Source organism: Ambystoma mexicanum, chromosome 1q, assembly GCF_040938575.1.
Source record: "Ambystoma mexicanum isolate Mex_15411 chromosome 1q, UKY_AmexF1_1, whole genome shotgun sequence".
Taxonomy (NCBI): Eukaryota; Metazoa; Chordata; class Amphibia; order Caudata; family Ambystomatidae; genus Ambystoma; species Ambystoma mexicanum.
In genome coordinates, this window is record NC_090922.1 from 658,231,537 (window position 1) to 658,249,901 (window position 18,365).

Sequence of the window (18,365 nt, forward strand, 5' to 3'; positions counted from 1 at the left end):
TAGCCTGGAGAGAACCAGAGCATGGGTAACATTGAGTCTCTGGGGGAAGGTGAGGAAGGGTAGAGTTCCTTTGAGAAGGGTTGAGCTGAAAGTGGGACTTCTCGACAATGTCCTGAATATGAGGATGAAGGAAAGGGAGGAGTCGAAGATGACTCCAAGATTCCTGGCTTCAGAGGAGGGCGTGGGGGAGCCCATGGAGGAAGACCAGAGTGAAGGGAAGAAGTAGGGTGTAGGGATCCAATAGGGAGCATCTCTGTTTTGCTGGCATTGAGACAGAGGTCATTAACATTGCACCAGGCCTGGATGGCAGAGAGGCAATCAGGGATGAAGGAAGGTGCAAGGGCATCAGTAGGAAGTTTGAAGAAGAGTTGTGTGTCGTCAGCGTATCACTGGAAATTGGGGGAGAAGGAGGCAATGAGGCATGCCAGCAGGGAAAGATATATGTTAAAGGGCCAGGGTGAAAGAATGGAGCCCTGGGGGATGCCAAAGGTGGAGGAGGAATTAGGGGAGGAGAAAGGGCCCAGAAAGGTTTTGTAGGAACGGTTGGTTAAGAACGAAGTAAGCCAGTCCAGTGCCCGCTCGGAGATACCAAGGGTATTATGGAGCCTTTTTATGAGGATGGAATGGTTCACTGTGTCAAATTCAGGAGCAAGATCAAGGAGGTTGTGAACAGCAGGGTAGTTGAAATCGTGGGATGTGAGCAGTTCTTCACGGGTGTTCAGGAGTGCACTTTCCATGCCTCTGGAAGCTCGGAATCCAGACTGGTGGTCATGTAGACCGCCAACAAGTTTGGTATGGGTGTTGAGTTGGGGGGGCAACTTCTCAAGCAGTTTCCCCAGGAAGGGAGTGATGGAAGTGCAGCGGTAGTTGGCTGGGCAGGAAGGATCTGCAGATGGATTTTACAGGAGGGGTGCACAATGGAGTGCTTGATGGAGGATGGAAAAGAACCAGTAGCAAAGGAGTGGTTACAGAGATCAGCAAGAGCAGGGGTGAGAGAGGAGATATTGTCCTTAATGGTTCTGGAGGAGCATGGGGCAACATGTTTGGAAGAGACCTTCATGCATTTGACAACCCTGGTGACTTCTTCAGGGGAGACAGGAGCGAAGGAGGAGATGGAGGAAGGAGGAGCGTGAGTGGTGGGGGGCAGAGGAGGGAGGATTGGGTTGGAAGAGTGCATGACAAGGCTGTTCAATATGGACTGGGTTTTGGAAAAGAAGTGAGAAGTGAGTGTATTTCAAAGGACCTGAGAAGGAGTAGGGGCAGAAGATAATGCAGACGGGTTGGCAAGTTCCCTGCAGATTTTGAAGAGTTTAGCTGTGATAGCGAAGCACAAGAATGCAAGTACAGAAATACTCTCCTCTTGCACTCAAGGCAGGATCATGCTTGATGCATCAATTCACAGAGGCCAATGTCAGACTGGAAGGCTGGCCACCGAGGCAACTGCCATGGAAGACATAAGCATACAAGACAAAGCAAAGTGATACTGCAAGCCAGGATAAATGCATGCTAAACATAGGATGCAAACTAAAAGTGCAAGGTCAATGCAGACTTCATTGTGACAGCATACAACGGGTTCAATCTGCATTCAATTGAATGCAGCAGTACCATGCAGCTAGCTGTGGTCAACCTGAAGCTGCAAAGACCATGTTGCAGCATGCATGGGACATGCATGTGAAAACACCAACACTGCTAAACATAATCAGCTGGTACACCACATAGCATCCCAAAAATGTGCATCAATGTTCCCATAGTTGTGGCTTGTAACTGGGGCTGCACACCATAATTGGGGAACCCTAAGCAAGAGAGGCCAAATATGCTGTCGAACCATTACCCCACAAACATTGCAAGGGATGTGAAGTGTCACTTAGTACACATGGTCAAAGTGCAATGAGACATAAAACAGCACAACCATAAACACCTGTCACAGGCCACAAACAGCCGGCACTGCCACCCGCTCCCAAAAACCCAAGAAAGGCCCACACAGTTGGCCCTCCCACAATTTTGAATATGAAACCAGTGGCCCCACCAATCAATAGAAACAACACCATGCCCAGACCTATTACCAGAACCACACGCTGTGAAACATGCACCCATGAAGTAGTACTGGTGCCCCACAAGACAAGTCAATCCCAAGTGATCACACACAGTGCAAGACTCCCAGCCAAGCACCACACAAGCATCTATAAATGCCCTTCACTTACCTGCACAGTGTACCCACCTGCCTTGCATACGATGCAACCCATCGGGAGACGCATCCCCTAAATGCAATGACATGCATAGCAACAACAGAAAGAACAGGCACATCCATGACAACAATATCCAGAGAGCACCCACTTCAGAAGCACCACAGGATGCAAGAGGGTGACAGGACATAGATTGTGATCTGCCCATGAGTGCAGCATACTACAACAGAGAGAGGGTGAGAGAGTGGCAGTGAGAGGAAAGTCCAAGTTAAACATACATCAAGCAGTACACTGCCTGGATTGAAGATGGCCAATGACATTCACTACACCACAGTAGGTGCGGCCATAGATGAATTGAGTGAGGGAGGTAACACAGTGACATGAGTACCACTTAAATAACCATCCCGGCATGGTAGCATGAAAAGCACATATAAGTAAAGTTACACATGCAGCAAACACGGTGACCAATGACGCATTATCAACATGCAAAACAGTGCTCAGGCTTACCTGCTGACTGTGCTGTCATGGTGTGAATCCTGCATCACCTTCACCAGGAACTGTGTCTCCAAATTAGTGACAGGAGGGACAGTGCCTGGTGGAGGGCATGGGGAGCATGGATGTCAAAGGGTGCAGGGTGTCTTTCCTGGGACAGCAGTCACCGCCAAATCACGGATTACTGAAACAACATGAGAGAAGACATTACAACAGGCATAGTGAAGTACCATTCACACAGCATATATGTGCGAGGAAACACTGAACCCATAGTTACCTGCACATGCCATCCTGTGCACCACCATGCAAACATAAAAGTTGACCTTACTATGCATGCCTGCATGTCTACCACTGCAAACGTCATGGCCTTGAGAGGATAACTGCACAACTCAAGGAAAAAACAAATAATACAAATAAAACCTGGAAAGGCCAACTCAAAAATAAAATGCCCACATCCGGGCCTGGGGTCAACTAAAGTATCAAAAAATTAACGAAAATATCAAAAATGTCCATCATGGACCGGGGGTGGGGGAGTCCACCCAGGAGGGGGGAGGGGAAGGGTGCATGTAAAATAAAAAGAAATAAATGTCCCCTCCATGGGCTCACGGACCGCACGGCTAGGGTGGACCGGGAGGCATGTCTCTGCTGGCACCACCCTCCTGCGTTGAATCAGAAGGTGGAAGTAGTGCTGGAGGCTCACCACGCAGTACCCTGGCCTTGTCCTCAGTGGCAGCCGCCATGTGTGACATTGATGAATGCACCAGCAGACTGAGGGCTTGGAGGTCACTATGCACAACCTCATGGGCTGCACAGAGTTCCTGCACAATTGTCTGCCTCAATGATAACATCTCCTGGCGGAAAAGTCTCCTGCTGGCTGCCTCTTCCTCATGGATTGCAACTCTGTGGGCCAACCACTCATGCCTCAGTCCTTCTCTGTGTGCCCGACCCTCTGCAAGCAGGGATGCCTGCAGACACTGCAGATCTGCTCGTCAGTCTCTGATGTTGGCCTCCATGCGCAGCATGTGGGAGCGGCATATGGACTGCATGACCTGCAGCTTTTGCTCCACCTGTGTTGCTGGCGAGATCATGGAACTGGTGAACCTATCCGTGCACTGAGCCAAACTCTCATAGGCAGCACCCTGTTCAGAACACAGCATCTTCTGCTCCCACACTGTCTGCCCAGTTTGCACACGTCCCCCATGTGTGCGGTGCCCATGCCTACCTGATCCAAGGGAGCATGGCCCTTGCTGTGATGCCCCTGTCTCTGGCTGCAGGACTGCAACCCTCCCTTGGACATCTGCCACATGACCAGAAACCAATACATGGGAGTGTAGCCTTGCAGCCATAACCACCACAGATGGGCATGATACCACTGACTGGCCTTGTGAAGGCACCTGACCCCCTGAAGACTCATGGACCGCAACTGCTCCACCCATTCAGCATCAGAGCTACTTGAGTCCAAAGAGTCAGAATTGTCTGCAACATGGCTCAGGATGGTCTGTAGCACCAGTGGATTCTCAAGGCCTGCCACGCCACGTCCTCCACCGATGGTCTGAAGCACCACAGACTGTTCTTCCTCCTCTTTCTCCTCCTCTGCATCTGGTGCTTCCTCACCTGCACATGGACATAAAAAGACATGTGGAGTCATGTGCAACGTGTCTACAGTAAACATGTGCATCACATTGCTGTCATGCAACAAAATGCAGGGCATGCCACCATAAGAAATACAGCATCCACACACTTCGTATAACAAGCCATCTGAGCATGGCATTAGCAGACTGGGAACAACATTCCCTGCTCAGGGCCATTCTGCCAGTGGACACATTGCCAACAAACAGGGTTTTTAAGTAGCACATTATGGCCGATGGCACAGCTAACTGTTACCAGTGAAATGGGCATGGCCATGTGGCTCTGTGATGTGCAATTACATCACATGGCAACAGGCAGACACACATATCCACATGCAAGTCCACATCCATCATATGCCACACCAGTGTTGACCTGGTACAGGGAATGTACACAATGGGAACATGCCGTAAGTGTGTGAAAAAAAAGAAACAGTCCCAGTTGATGTATGGCTGTAAGAGTACCACCTAGGCATGGTATGTGAAGTGCAGAGAGTAAGTCAATGGAGTTGTAGATAGGAACAAGGTACAGTGACCCACAAGAGGGAGAGGGGCATGGGCCCATGAAGTGTGGGCGGAGTGTGGGAGGGTATCAGGGATCAGGCCTCACAACGATTTGCCTCAGGAGTCATTGCCATTGTGGCAGCAGGGATGTGCACAGTCTAGACATATGCACACTCACTCAGGGAATGCAATAAGGTGTGTTGGTTGTCATCTTGAATGTTCTAAGTAGCATGGAAGCACCCACGTACATGTGTGAAAAGAGATTCTATACCCTGCAGGGCATGAAGTGTAACTCGTATTTTGGACACAAGCACATGTCTAGCAAAGCAGAGTCACTGACATCAAGGATGCAGCTAACAAGAGTGCACATTTTGGTATCATGTTGCAGATGTTGAGGGGGTATGCTACTGGGGGATGAGTACTATCACACGGCCATGTTCAACTGGTGTACAACACATGGTTTGTATCCACTCTTGTGTACACTGGACAGGAGTCAGTAAACCACAACATGTTTCACCCGGAGCAGTCATTTAAATGCAGCCAGATGTGCACCACAATTATACATCTTGGTGATGCTTCACTTCACGTACCCATGATGCACAAACTTGGTCACTCACCAGACGTGTCCTTGTAATTTTTCAGGCCTCCCACACATTGCACCTGCTCCAATAGAATGAATTGGCTCATAGCCTCTTCATGCTCGGTCAGCTCTTCCTCCTCTGGTGACCCCCCTCCAGTTGCCAGAGCAGAGGCTAGGTTGACACCCAGCTTGGACATGGTGCGATGGGTGAGGTCATTCCAGCGCTTCACTACCTGTAAACCCTAAGTCATTGATCTCATCCATGACATGCTGCCAATGTACCATAGGATGAGCAGGTGTATGTGTGCTCGCCGGTTGGTGCACATGTCACAGTGGTGAATGGCCACGTAGTCCTTGAGGATCTTGAGTTCTTCATCATGGAAGTTCTTCTTCCTCAACGTGCCAGTGTCCTGTGCCGTGTCATGGGGTTGTGCCTGTTCCTGCTGTGCAGGCTTTGCCTTCTTGCCACAAGGTTTCTGCAGCACGTCCCTTATCCTTGTGGGCAGGGGCAGTTGCTTCTGCAGCATGACCCTTACCCTTGTGGGCTGGGGCAGCTTCTTCCGCAACATGTCCCTTACCCTTGTAGGATGGGGCAGCTGCTTCTGCAGCATGTCCCCGAACCCTTGGGGCTTGGGCTGCTGCTTCTGCAGCATGTCCCTGAACCTTTGGGGATTGGGCAGTTGCTTCCACAGCATGTCCCTGAACCCTTGGGACATGGGCAGTTGCTTTCGCAGTACGTCCCTGAACCTTTGGGGCGTGGGAAGCTGCTTCCGCAGGATGTCCCTGAACCCTTGGGGTTTGGGCAGCTGCTTCCACAGGACATCCCTGACCCCGGCCACATCTGCCCCCTTTCCCTCTTGGGGCCTTTCCACACATGTTCCTGGTGTAAGGGGAAAATGGAAGGCACACCAAGCAATTTTCCTGGGCAATTTGGGTGAGGGGGCAGTCTATGTGATGGAAGATGTAGTTCTGTCTTCCAGCAAGGCTCAAAAGTACCCCAGGTGTGAAAAAGACAGTATGTGTAACGCACAGGCACCTCAAAAAAGAAAATAGATGGGTACGTGAGACCAGGATAGCTTCCAGAAAAAGAAAAAAGCGGTACACAATGCACAGTTGCACCCAGCAACCCGGAAAATGTATACACAAACACCAGAAAGCTACCAGAAAGGTAAGAATAGAGGTACGCAATACACAGGGGCATCCAGAGTTGAGAAGAATGCATACGCGATTCACCATTAGCCTTGCAAAAATCAAACGTAGATGTGTGTGTGCCCGTAGGCAAATCTCCCACCAAAATAAGAAGTTTGTACGGTCCCTGAAGTGAACGGATTGTGTGGCACCCCAAAATATGCAGTACTCCACTCATCCATCTCCTCCCCTTCACACACATGTTCGGAGTTGTTTCTACACGCACTAATGTATCCCCGAATATGGCGTGCAGAACACCTGTGCGCAGCACGTGTCAGGTAAGTTACGCTCTGAGGGTCTTTCCTCGGATTTCACGTGTCCACGCTTTTCCCATTTTTTACGCAGAAAGTCCCTTGACTTTGTTTCCGGTAGCATACATTGCGAGACACGGAAGACCCACGCTCCTTCCTCTATGCCATTTTACCTGCCTCCTGCTGCCCTATGCTACCTCCAACTTAGCCATCTGCTGCTGCCTGTACAGTGTTTGTGTCTGCTGCCTACCTGCACTGCGTTTGGAGTGCCTGCTGTCCAGCCATTGCCTATGCTTCTGTCTTTGGCCCTGTGACCACCTCAGCTGCTTCATTGGACTCCCACTGTGCCATATTACTACCACCGCTCCACAGCCCAGCTCCAGGACCACCTTGCCCACCCACACCTTCCTCGTGGGTTACCGTGTCAGCACCATCAACCGGACCAGAGTGGCAAATTTGTGGCAGCGATGCAGAGGGCTGTCAACTTCACTACCAGGGAAGTTGACATCCTGTTGGAGAAGGTCCTGGAGCATTATGATGCCCTCTTTAACCCTGTTATGCAACATGGCAAGGAAGGACGTCAGCAGATCTGGGACGGGATAATGGATGCCATCAACATGGAGGGGGCGGCACCCCACACCTTCAGGTCCGTGTACAAGGCCTGGGAGGACCTGAAAGCCCAGATCCACAGAAAGGCCCTGTGCTACGTCCAGGCCGGTGCCACCACAGAGGTGCAACGTGCACGCAGGTGTCACGCTCACCTGGTCTCCACGGGGGCATGCTCGTGTGCGTAGGGTGTTGTCTGTCCTGATGCTGCTCTGCTTGGCTGGTGATGCTAGCTTGCATCTCCCCTTAGTCCTTGCTTCAGGAGATGTTGGCCTGCAAGTCGAAACAAGATATTAGCTACCAAAGGGAGCTGGTCAGTGGTTTCACCTCCTTCCGGTCTATCCTTCACTTCTTCTGGCTCACCTCTGTTTTTTGATGGGCAAGCTCTCCATCCTGCACACTCTGGCAGGGGCGCGGTTTTTCCTGGATCGAGTTACATCAATGATCCAATAACTGCTTGGAATGACTGCCTTTAAGTCTTTCTGTTCAAGATAACTAATGTCCGTTATTGCCTTACAGGTGCGGCGCTAAGTGACCTTCGGATGATGGATGACCCTCCAGACAATGATGCTCAGGATTCCTGCCAGTAAGTATAGCGCTGTGCTGGGCACGCAAATGTTTGCCTCTGTAGCTTTCCTTTGCTACGTGCGACTAACCTGTTAGTCCTTTTCTGTTCAGCAGGTACGGCGAGTCCAGGAAGAAAAATAGAAGATCTGTGTGGTGGGGTCGAGCTGCAGCGCGCTGCTGAGTGAAGAACTGTCCGATGAAGTTCCTGGAGCGGGCCGATCAGGTGAGTAGCTACCCGAGAGGGTGCTTTTCATTCTGTTCTGCAGATGCGGCGATTCGTGGGAAAGCAGGAGATGAGATCTGGATGTACTGCAGGTAAGGCCTTCGATGCTTAAATAACCCCTGTTATTATCTGTTCGCAGGTGCCGATGGATGGAAGACTCTGGACGGGCGTGGCAGAAGGAAGCAAGAACTGATCTGACACGGTGAGCATTACGCTGCAGGAGTGCAGAATAATGCGAAGCGTGTTCAGATTGTTGGGTGCGGTTTAAATAGCCTCGCAAGTAGTTCCAAGAAAATAGTCCTCTTCTCCGTATCCCTTCTCTCAGGTAAAGAAGTTCCAGGTCACACCCTGAACTGAATGGCTCAGCCTCTCTGAGCCAAGTTAATGTACCATGTCACTAACACCTCCATGAGCCTGGCGCCAGCGGCGCCAGGACTGCGTCCAGGTGAGCCTGGCTGGGGCCTGATAAGCCCCCAAGGGGGCCAAAGTTCGGGATGGCCCCACCAGTTTCAGGGTTTTGCGTGCCTGCACCATGACAGCAGGTGCTGGATGTCGGCTAACAACTTGCAGGTCCTGGAGAAGTTCTGCCTGGCGCAGCACACCCAGGTCTGCGAGTTACGTGAACGTCTGGAGTCGACTGGTGAGTAGTCATGTGGTGCAATGCTCTACGGTGCATGTGCTCTGTGCATGTACCAGCATGTTGGCAGTGACCACCTTAGGCTTGCAGCAAGTATGTTTCTGATACGGATGTTTGCGTGCATACCCCAGACATTGCTCTTCATGTGTGCATTCAGACCTATATGTATTTTAAATGTGCTATCACTTGCAGTGTGTTGGAGTGCTGGCTTTCAGATCGTGCACATGCAATGTTACTTGTGTCTGAGATGTGCCAGGGTGACAAGTGTGACAGTTGAGGTAGTGTTGCCCGCGTCATGTGCATGCATGATGTTCATGTGTATGTGCCAAAAATGGGAATGTGTGACTGGGCATCTCTCACGCCTGGATGCAACATGTGAATTTGGATGTCTGGCTTAGTCACGTAGAGGCATTGCAGTTCACAGGACTCTGATATTATTGGTCATTGCACTGCTTGGGGTCTCTCAGTTGATATGTGTGCATGACATGTGTATGTGCTTGTTGCTGTGGCATGCTCATATGCGCATGTGCAAATGATGCATGTATGTATAGCACACACACATATGATTGGTTGTGATAGTGGCAAGTAGCTTGATGTGATTGTGTGGAGTGATGGCCAGGCAGGTGTCTGCAAGGATGTGGATTGCATGTCCATGTGTGTGGGTGTGGAGGTTGATGATTGTTCCCTTGACAAGTCAGGTTCATATGAATGTTGGTGATGCCATACCCAATTTGGTGCATTACACCGATGTTTCCATTCTGTGTCTCCTTTTCTACAGTTGCATCTGATGAAGAGGGTGGAACCAGTGCTGTGGAGCATGCCTGCAGGGATGCCTCCACCAGGCAGAGGTGCAGGCCACAGCCACGCCCCTGTGACAGCTCATCTTCGGGGACCAATGTGGCTGTGGCAGCGCCAGTGACATCGGCATGGCTGCTGGGGGTGAGTCCAAGAAGGTGAATCTGGGAGGGGACTCCTCAGCAACAGTGGTGACAGGTGATCCCACACAGGGGCCATCCATGGCGGAAGACGCCCTGGAGTCTTTTAGGTTGGCGCGGGGGGGAGGGAGAAGTGGCTGTTGCAGTCCAGCCCGTGGGGTCAGTTGGGGGTGTTGAGGTGGGCATGCCTACTACAGTCCTGTCCCAGGGGCCACCGTGGAGGTGCCTGTGCAAAATCTAGTCCCTGGGCCATTGGATGCAGCAGTATGCGCCAGCCGGGATGCTTCCACCCAGACCCACCACCCAGTGTCAGCTTATGTGTCCACCCAGAGTGACACCCCTTACCATCTGGTGTTGCCATCCGGAATTATGTGCTACCCTGCTGGCCGGGTTGACGAGGCGGACAGCTGTAATTCGGGATGATGTGCAGGCTACTCATAGTCTGCTTGCACATCATCACAGTGAACTATACCACCTCATCGGCTTGCTTGCAACATGCCTATTCTGTGGGGTCCTCCATGGGATGTTCACTGCTGCAACCACCTTCTTGTCTTCCTCCTAGGTGTGCCAGGCAGCCTCAGGGGTGCCTTCTGGCCTAGATACCACCAGGGCCCCCAGTGCACCAGTCCCAACCACAATGCCCCGTCTGGTGGAGACCACATCCCTGCCCGAGTTGGAAGTCCAAGGCACATCAGCTGAGGTGGTCACCATGTCTACCCAGGCACCGACAGGGGCACCGGGCAATGGAGGGACAGCAGGCACCCATGAGCAGTGTAGGTGCCGTATGCTCCCAGGTGTCATGATCAGCTCGGAGGGCGTACCCACATAGCAGGCACCGGGCACTGTGGCAGCAGGTGGCAGCAAGGAGGAGACTATTTGTTTCAGGGCAGACTACCAAAAGGAGGCAGGTGTGAAGTCTGAGGCAGGAGGCACACGTGAACCTGAGGGATAGGATGTCTTCCGTGTTCCGAGGATATGAAGAACAGATTGGGGCAGAGAGGCAGCAGGCTCTGGAAGCAAGGGTAGTGATGGCCAGGGCTGAAATTGCGCTGTGTCAGGGGGCCACTTGAAGCAACGCCCGAGTGACAGAGACACAAATGCTGGAGAACCTGCAAGCCCTGCAGGCAACAACAGAGGCCCGTGTGAGGGGTGAGGTATGGCACTGGACTCAGGCCTGGTGGAAAGGCTCAGTGAGATTGGAGAGGATGAGGACTAGCCCGCTGCCTTTGTACATAGTTATTTAGGTGTAGGTTTCCTTTTATTATTTATTATTTTCCCCAGACTTTGAAGACTTTCCCAGTTTTTATTGTATATAGTTGTTTAGGCATTGGATATTTGTTTTATTTCATATTTCCCCTGGGCTACTTTGAGCTTGATTCCCCATTTATTTTTGTATATATTTATGTCCAATACATCATTCTATTTTTTACATTCCACGCTCCATGCAGTTCATTTGTGTGTCAGTCTCTTTGATATTTAAATTTTCAGCCAGTACATCTCTCCATTGCAAGTCATGTGTCTTGTGGCGTGCATGCTTGTGTGTTGTTGTTGCAGGGATAGTTGCAGATGGTGGGATGCACATGTGCCTGACATGTGGGGCTGGGTCCATCAGACGACTGGGTCTGCACTGTATGTTTTCATTAGCATGTACCAGTGCAGCATCACTGTATATTTGGCAGCAGTGTGGTTGGGGTGGAGGGAGATGTGCTCACCGCGGAGGAGTTCCATGGTCACGTTAATAGCAGGTTTCTTTGGCATTGCTATGTAAAACCCATGTCATACAGACACGCCCACCAGCATGTGCAATCACACACTGCCTTCTCTCATGTGTCGCTCAACCTCTATCACTGGAATGCAGTAGTGTGCCATGTTTGCTCTTCTGGAGTGGCAGAACAATTCTCCTGTCTCAGTGAGTCATGCTCTCTCTGTCTTCCCTACCATCACCCATGCATGGCCCTGTCATGTCATTGTTCCCTGACAGGTATTTTGCCACCAATTCCACACAGGTCACTGATGCTCAGGCTGTGACATGCCTGGCCATTGTTTGTGTATGTTGCAATATCTTTGGCAGGTTTGCTTCTGTTGTGGACACACATTCAGTTGCTGTGCTTTGATGCCTTGGCATTGTGCCATGGCCAACATGCACATGGATTTGCATTCACTTGTCACATGTGTTTGGGGGTGGATGATTAAGGCCTGGAAGGGTGTGTGGTCAGATGCTCCACTCAAGGATGGACCTCTGGTGCTTTCAGTTGGTCGTATTTGCATTGTACATGTTGGTGTTGCACTTCATGGTGCTGTCAGACAATGGAAGTTCAGGTGAGCTGCAGACATGCATTGCACTGTTATTGTGGAAGACTGTCAGGGGGCTTTCTGGGGTGGTGTCCAGTCTGGACAGGGGCTGCCTGTGGAGGGTGTCCAGTCTGGAGTGGGCTGCCTTGGGGGGCGGGGGAGGTCACAGGTGAGGAGGCTTGGGGGTGGTGCCCAGTCTGGAGAGGGGCTGCCTGTGGGTGGTGTCCAGACTGGGGTGGGCTGCCTGGGCGGTGTCACAGGGAAGGGGGGCTGGGAGGTGGTGCTCAGTCTGGAGGGGCCTACCTGTGGGGGGTGTCCAGTCTGGAGTGGGCTGCCTTGGGGTGTCACAGGGGAGGGGAGTTGGGGGGTGGTGTCCAGTCTGGAGGGGGCTTACCTGTGGGGGGTATCCAGTCTGGAGTGTACTGCCTGGGGGGGGGTGTCACAGGGGAGGGAGGGTTGGAGGGTGGTGCCCAGTCTGGAGGGGTCTGCCTGTGGGGGGTGCCCAGTCTGGAGTGGGCTGCCTGTGGGGGTGTCCAGTTTGGAGTGGGCAGCCTGGGGGGTTTCACAGGGGAGGGGTCAGAAGGGGGTGGTTCCCAGTCTGGACAGGGGCGGCCTGTGGGGGCTGTCCAGTCCAGAGTGGGCTGCCTGCAGGGATGTCACAGGGGAGGGTGGCCGGGGGTGGTGCCCAGTCTGGACAGGGGCTGCCTGTGGGGGGTGTCCAGTCTGGAGTGGGCTGCCTGGGGGGGGGGGGTCACAGGTGAGGGGGCCTGGGGGCTGGTGCCCAGTCTGGAGGAGCCTACCTGTGGGGTGTGTCCAGTCTGGAGTGGGCTGCCTGGGGGGGGGTCACAGGTGAGGGGGCCTGGGGGCTGGTGCCCAGTCTGGAGGAGCCTACCTGTGGGGTGTGTCCAGTCTGGAGTGGGCTGCCTTGGGGGTGTCACAGGTGAGGGGTTTTGGGGGGTGGTGCCCAGTCCGGACAGGGGCTGTCTGTGGGGGGTGTCCAGTCTGGAGTGGGTTGCCTGGGGGGGTGTCCAGTCTGGAGTGGGCTGTCTGAGGGGATGTCCAGTCTAGAGTGGGCTGTCTGGAGGGGGGTTACAAGGGAGGGGGTTGGGGTGGTGCCCGATCTGGACAGGGGCTGCCTGTGGGGGGTCTACAGTCTGGAGTGGACTGCCTGGGGGGCTGTCCAATCTAGAGTGGGCTGCCTGGGGGGAGTCACAGGTGAAGCTCTGGTGGGTGGAGTCCAGTCTGGAGGGGCCTGCTTGTAGGGGGTGTCCAGTCTGGATTGGGCTGCCTGGGGGATGTCACAGGTGAGGGGGGTGGGGGTGGTGTCCAGTCTTGAGGGTCTAGCCTGTGTGTGCAAGGTGAGGTATGCAATTTCGGTGGGGTGCAGTCTGGGCTTGCGAGGAAGGTCCCGCATTTTCACCGGGGTGCAGCCTGGGCTTGCGAGGTGAGGCATGCGATTTCGCTGGGGTGCAGTCTGGGCTTGTGAGGGAGGACCCGTGTTTTCGCTGGGGTGCAGCCAGTGCTTGCGAGGTGAGGCACACGATCTTGCTGTGGTGCAGACTGGGCTTGCGAGGGAGGACCTGCGTTTTCTGTGGGGTGCAGCCTGGGCTTGCATGGGAGGACCTGCGTTTTTACTGGAGTGCAGTCTGGACTTGCGAGAGAGGATCCGCGTTTTCGCTGGGATGCAGCCTGGGCTTGCGAGGTGAGGCATGCGATTTTGCTGGGGTGCAGTCTGGGCTTGCCAGGGAGGACCTGTGTTTTCACTGGGGTTCAGCCTGGGCTTGCGCGGCAGGACCCGCGTTTTCGCTGGGGTGCAGAATGGCCTTGCGAGGGAGGACCCATGTTTTCACTGGGGTGCAGCCTGTGCTTGCGAGGGAGGACCTGCGTTTTTGCTGGGGTAGCCTGGGCTTGCGAGGTGAGGCACGCCTTCTCACAGCGGTACTGGATAGTGGGCCAGGGGTGGCGCGGATGCTTGCACTATGTTTGTCCTTTTGCTTGCTTTTTGGTGTGCTTGGGGGCGTGTTGTGGGCGTTCCTCACAAAGCTTGTTTTTACTTGTGAAGCGGCTAGTAATGCGCCTTTAAATCCATGAATATACGCGTGGCACGCAAATGTTTTTCTGGCCCAAGGCGCACGCTTGGTCCTTCTCAACATGCGAACGTTGCGCCATTTCTGTGCCCCATGTATACAAGTTCTAGTATATCCGCAGGACACAGATGAGTAGCCGTATAAGGTACGCATACCACAGCATAGTTAGAAAACTAAGATTAACAGTCTCAGAGAACATACAACTGCTGAAGCATGGGCAAAGGAAACATACTGCATGTGACAAGTAATGTACACAAGCCACAGCATAGACAGAGGATATAGATTAGAAATTAACATCTTATAGGTACCCAAACAGACTAAGAATAGAAGAGGCCATGGTTTTTTTAAGTGGTGCTGCCATGAGTGTGCCAAGATATAAACTGTGGTGTGTAATATACCAATAGACAATGACATTATAAATGAAGCAACACTGTAGCCATTAAACTAGGAGTGTGGATTCATGAAGATCGCCAACTTAAAACTTAATTATTTTTAGGGGCTAACAATTTTGAAGTTAGAGACAGCGGCGATGTTGACAGGTTAGGCACTGTGAGATTACATAACTTGCCAAGGCTCACACAATTTTGGCCCAGTGTGCAATTCTGGCACTTGACAGCATTGTTTCCCAATTCTCGTCATACAGCTGGGTGGAATTATTTATGAATGTTTTGCTTTTATGCAGTAAAAATAAAAACCCTAGACTGGCTTGGAAAATGCGCAAATCACACAATAAACCAAAATGGCAATTTTGTTTTTAAAAATCCATGTAGAAACATGTATCCAAAAGCAGAATGTTTGCAGCTGTGTTTTTCCATCATATTGGAAGTCTATAAGTATCAGAATACTAATAACAATCTGTGTTGGCTAGGATATTTTTTTTAAAAAAGTAAATGCACCCAGCAAACGAAAGTTTGTAATAAATGCACCTCAAGGTAGTCATTGTTTGATATCGACTTGCACATTGTTGTTCATGATGTGAAGAAGCACATTTAAAACCGTAGGCAAAAAAGCAAACCGTTTTTGAGTCAAATTGGCAAACCTAAAAATAATCTTGCTACAGGTTTGTGACATTTCATCACTTTTCTCCTGTCTTTGCATTGCTGGTCAAGTGGTGAGTAGAGTGCTTGCTTTGACATCTGTGCAGAGCCTGCTAACGCAGGTTCGAATCCCGGTGGGGGCAAACTCATCCTTTCATCCTTCGAGGTCGATAAATGAGCACCACACACGTGGGTAATAATAAGCAGCGCTCAGATACCTGAGGGTTCATAGCGCTATTAATATTATTATTATTCAAATGGTCTACATGGAAACCAAGAGCAGGCAATGCACTAAACAATAGTATGAGTATATGAGAAGGCAAACCCTTTCACGGGAGACAGCACAGTACTAAATATACACAGTGAGATAAGATTATCTGTCCAGAATCAGAGTTTTGTCTGGTGGCAAACCCGTATACAGGCATTGATATGTTAACGCTACTGTCTCGAATTCTAGCTACCTAATCACGTCTCCAGACTAGTGCATTATGCTGTTTGTTGAGGGTTGTTGAGGCTGCCTGGTTTTTACAAACCTTGTTTGATTGGGACCAGACTCTAGACTTGCACCATGCTGGTGCTTTGCTAGTTTTTATATATAGCATAGTTTTGTGCAGGTACGTTTTTTATAGCACGTTAGGTGTTACATTCACCAAAGTTTATGTACTCAAGATTATCAACCACAATGAGAAGAAAGGCTAACTCTGATTTTCCGGAATTTGACACAGTGATATGGCAAATGAGCACAGCTCTCTCTAACAACTGTTTGACTCACTGAGTTATCTTCTGAAATATCGTGGCCCTCAACTCATCAGCAAGCATTTATTTTTCTATTTATGCATTGGTTTATACAAACCTTATTAAAAAAAAATGAATGTTCCCATATATAAATATTATATGATCTGCACATGATCCACATAAAGTTATATAGAAATTAAGTCCTCCTTATATGTTACATTTTTTTAAAAAATTAAGCAGAGATTATTTCATCCTTTAAAGACAGATTACACTTTACACATTGTCTTGTATACATGCATTTCGAATGTGGTTATGGCATGCGATCAATTTATTCTTCAAAGAATGGTGAAAATGTGACATAAATTGTATGTACTACGGTGAATACAGAATGCACAACAGGATTAATTGATCAATTCAGGCCTTAGTTAATTAAAGCCCGACATCATGCTCAGGTATTCAGTAGGGCAGTATAAAACATTATTTATTTGTATACATATTGTGCGCAGACTTCTTTGTATCATGTTGACAGTTGGGGTGTCTTTTATCAGCGCACCTATTCCAGGTAACTCATGAATCATGCAGTTTCCCAACCAACAATCTTACCCTCGCCTGTATTTTATATTGCAGGTTGGGTCCTGGGGAACAGAGGGCAGGCGTTGCCCTACAGGCCACAGTCGGTCTACGCCATTGGTAATGATCACACATGCTTTAAAATGCACCATTTGCAATACATGTTTCCCAATACAGCCCTCATAAAAAGTACCAAATTGCTTTTTGCAATTGTGAGCCAATTGCCGGGCTGGTATCCACTGTGCCAGTCCGTGGAACGGGGTATGAACACCACAATATTCCCATTAGCATAACACAACATGCTAATGGAAATGTTGGAAAATCTTACTGAGTCTATGGGCTTCATGACAACCCAGGCGTTAAGGGGTTAATGGCGCCGTAAAAGGTGTCGGCGCCGTTAAACCCTTAACGCCTGATTACGAGGTCCCTTTGCGGGTTGCACTTTAACGCCTGTTTTTAGCAGGCGTTAAAAAACCAACCCGCAAAGGGACCTAGGAGCTAATTACGGCACCGTAATTTACGGCGCCGTAATTAGCGCCTTCCCCATTCCCATTGAGCCCTATGGGGGCAAAAATGGGAATGGGGAAGGGCCCATGGTGAATGGGGAATTACCGGCCCGCCAACCTTGGAATGGGGCGGTAATTCCGCCGTTCACCATGGCGGAGTTGGTAATTTACCGGCGTCAACCATGGCGCTAATAGCGCCATGATTAACGCCAGGGTCGAAGTGAGGCCCTATGTACTTTACTGAGAAATGTAAAGTAGATGGAGTCTAAGTGTTTTTTAGTTCTATTTTTTAACTGTGAAAGGTGGTTCCTAAAGGAACTTTTCTTTTGTTGTTTTTTGATGTATTTATTTTTTTGGCAGGAGAGCTTAGAACAAAAGGTGGGGAAGAGGAGGAGGCAACAAGCACTAATATGGAGGGGCAGGTGGACAGGGGAAGATGTTGCACATGTGTTACTTCTAAGGTAGGCAGCAGTGTTTCTCATGCTCCTTGATTACTGCTTCAAAGCACTTCGAAATTGCTTCCCTCTGCAGAATGATGTGTTGTAGTATACACAGAGGACTGTTGTCTTAACAAAATATGGATCAACAGCATCTTTTATTGCTTGCAAGGTAGCCGGTGAGATTTTGTCTCCCACAGAAGTAGGCTGTGCTGTTACAGTATTGGTTGAGAAAGATAATGTGGAGGAAGACAGCCTACTACTTGCTAAGAAAGGAACAATCTTTCTGAGTGCATTGCGGTCATTGGATTTGGCGTGGCAGCACATGGAGGTGGTCCCGTATGAGTACTGTCCGGGGAGTCTGCAGTTGAGTGCAAAATTGCACTCAGTTCATTTCACATTGGCAGCTTTAGCCTTTGGTACATTCCCAACAGTGGTAAAGAACTGCCACACCCATGATTCTCTCTGGGTGCTGGATGTAGGCACTTCCTCTACCTCATCTTCTTGGTCCTCTTCATTGTCATTGGAAGTACAGTGCTTTTTTTGTTGTGTAGACCCTCCAGCTGCTGGTGGTGGTGGCTCTTTGGGAGGAGGGATGGCAATAGGTGATGCAATTTTTAAGATAAATAGCAGTTTTGTTAAAATTCTTCCAAATATGTACTGGGTACTAGGTTGTTAATGGATAATGAGTAAGAATAGGTGTAGGAGCTGTGCAAGGGAAATTTTGAAGTTGAAAGTTCATAGATCAGTTGAAAATGCAGTTCTGAACCGTCCACGAAGCACAGATCTGACTGCAAATTGCAGACGCTTTCTCAGACACGTCATCATGCCGCGCATCAGCATATGGTCAAGTGGCACTGTCCGGAATGTCCACGATGAAGTCAGATGTTCGTGGACGTCTACGAACGCA

General features: G+C 50.4%; 1 protein-coding gene across 1 annotated transcript in view; it reads left to right on the forward strand.

Moving 5' to 3' along the window:
- The window catches only part of LOC138534787 (uncharacterized), a 203,640-nt gene extending 187,007 nt beyond the window's left edge, over positions 1-16,633 (forward strand). The window contains exon 3 of the transcript XR_011284881.1: positions 16,570-16,633. The gene's annotated coding sequence lies outside the window, so the exon portion shown is untranslated. The remainder of the gene's footprint in view (positions 1-16,569) is intronic.
- Positions 16,634-18,365: the final 1,732 nt, after the last annotated feature.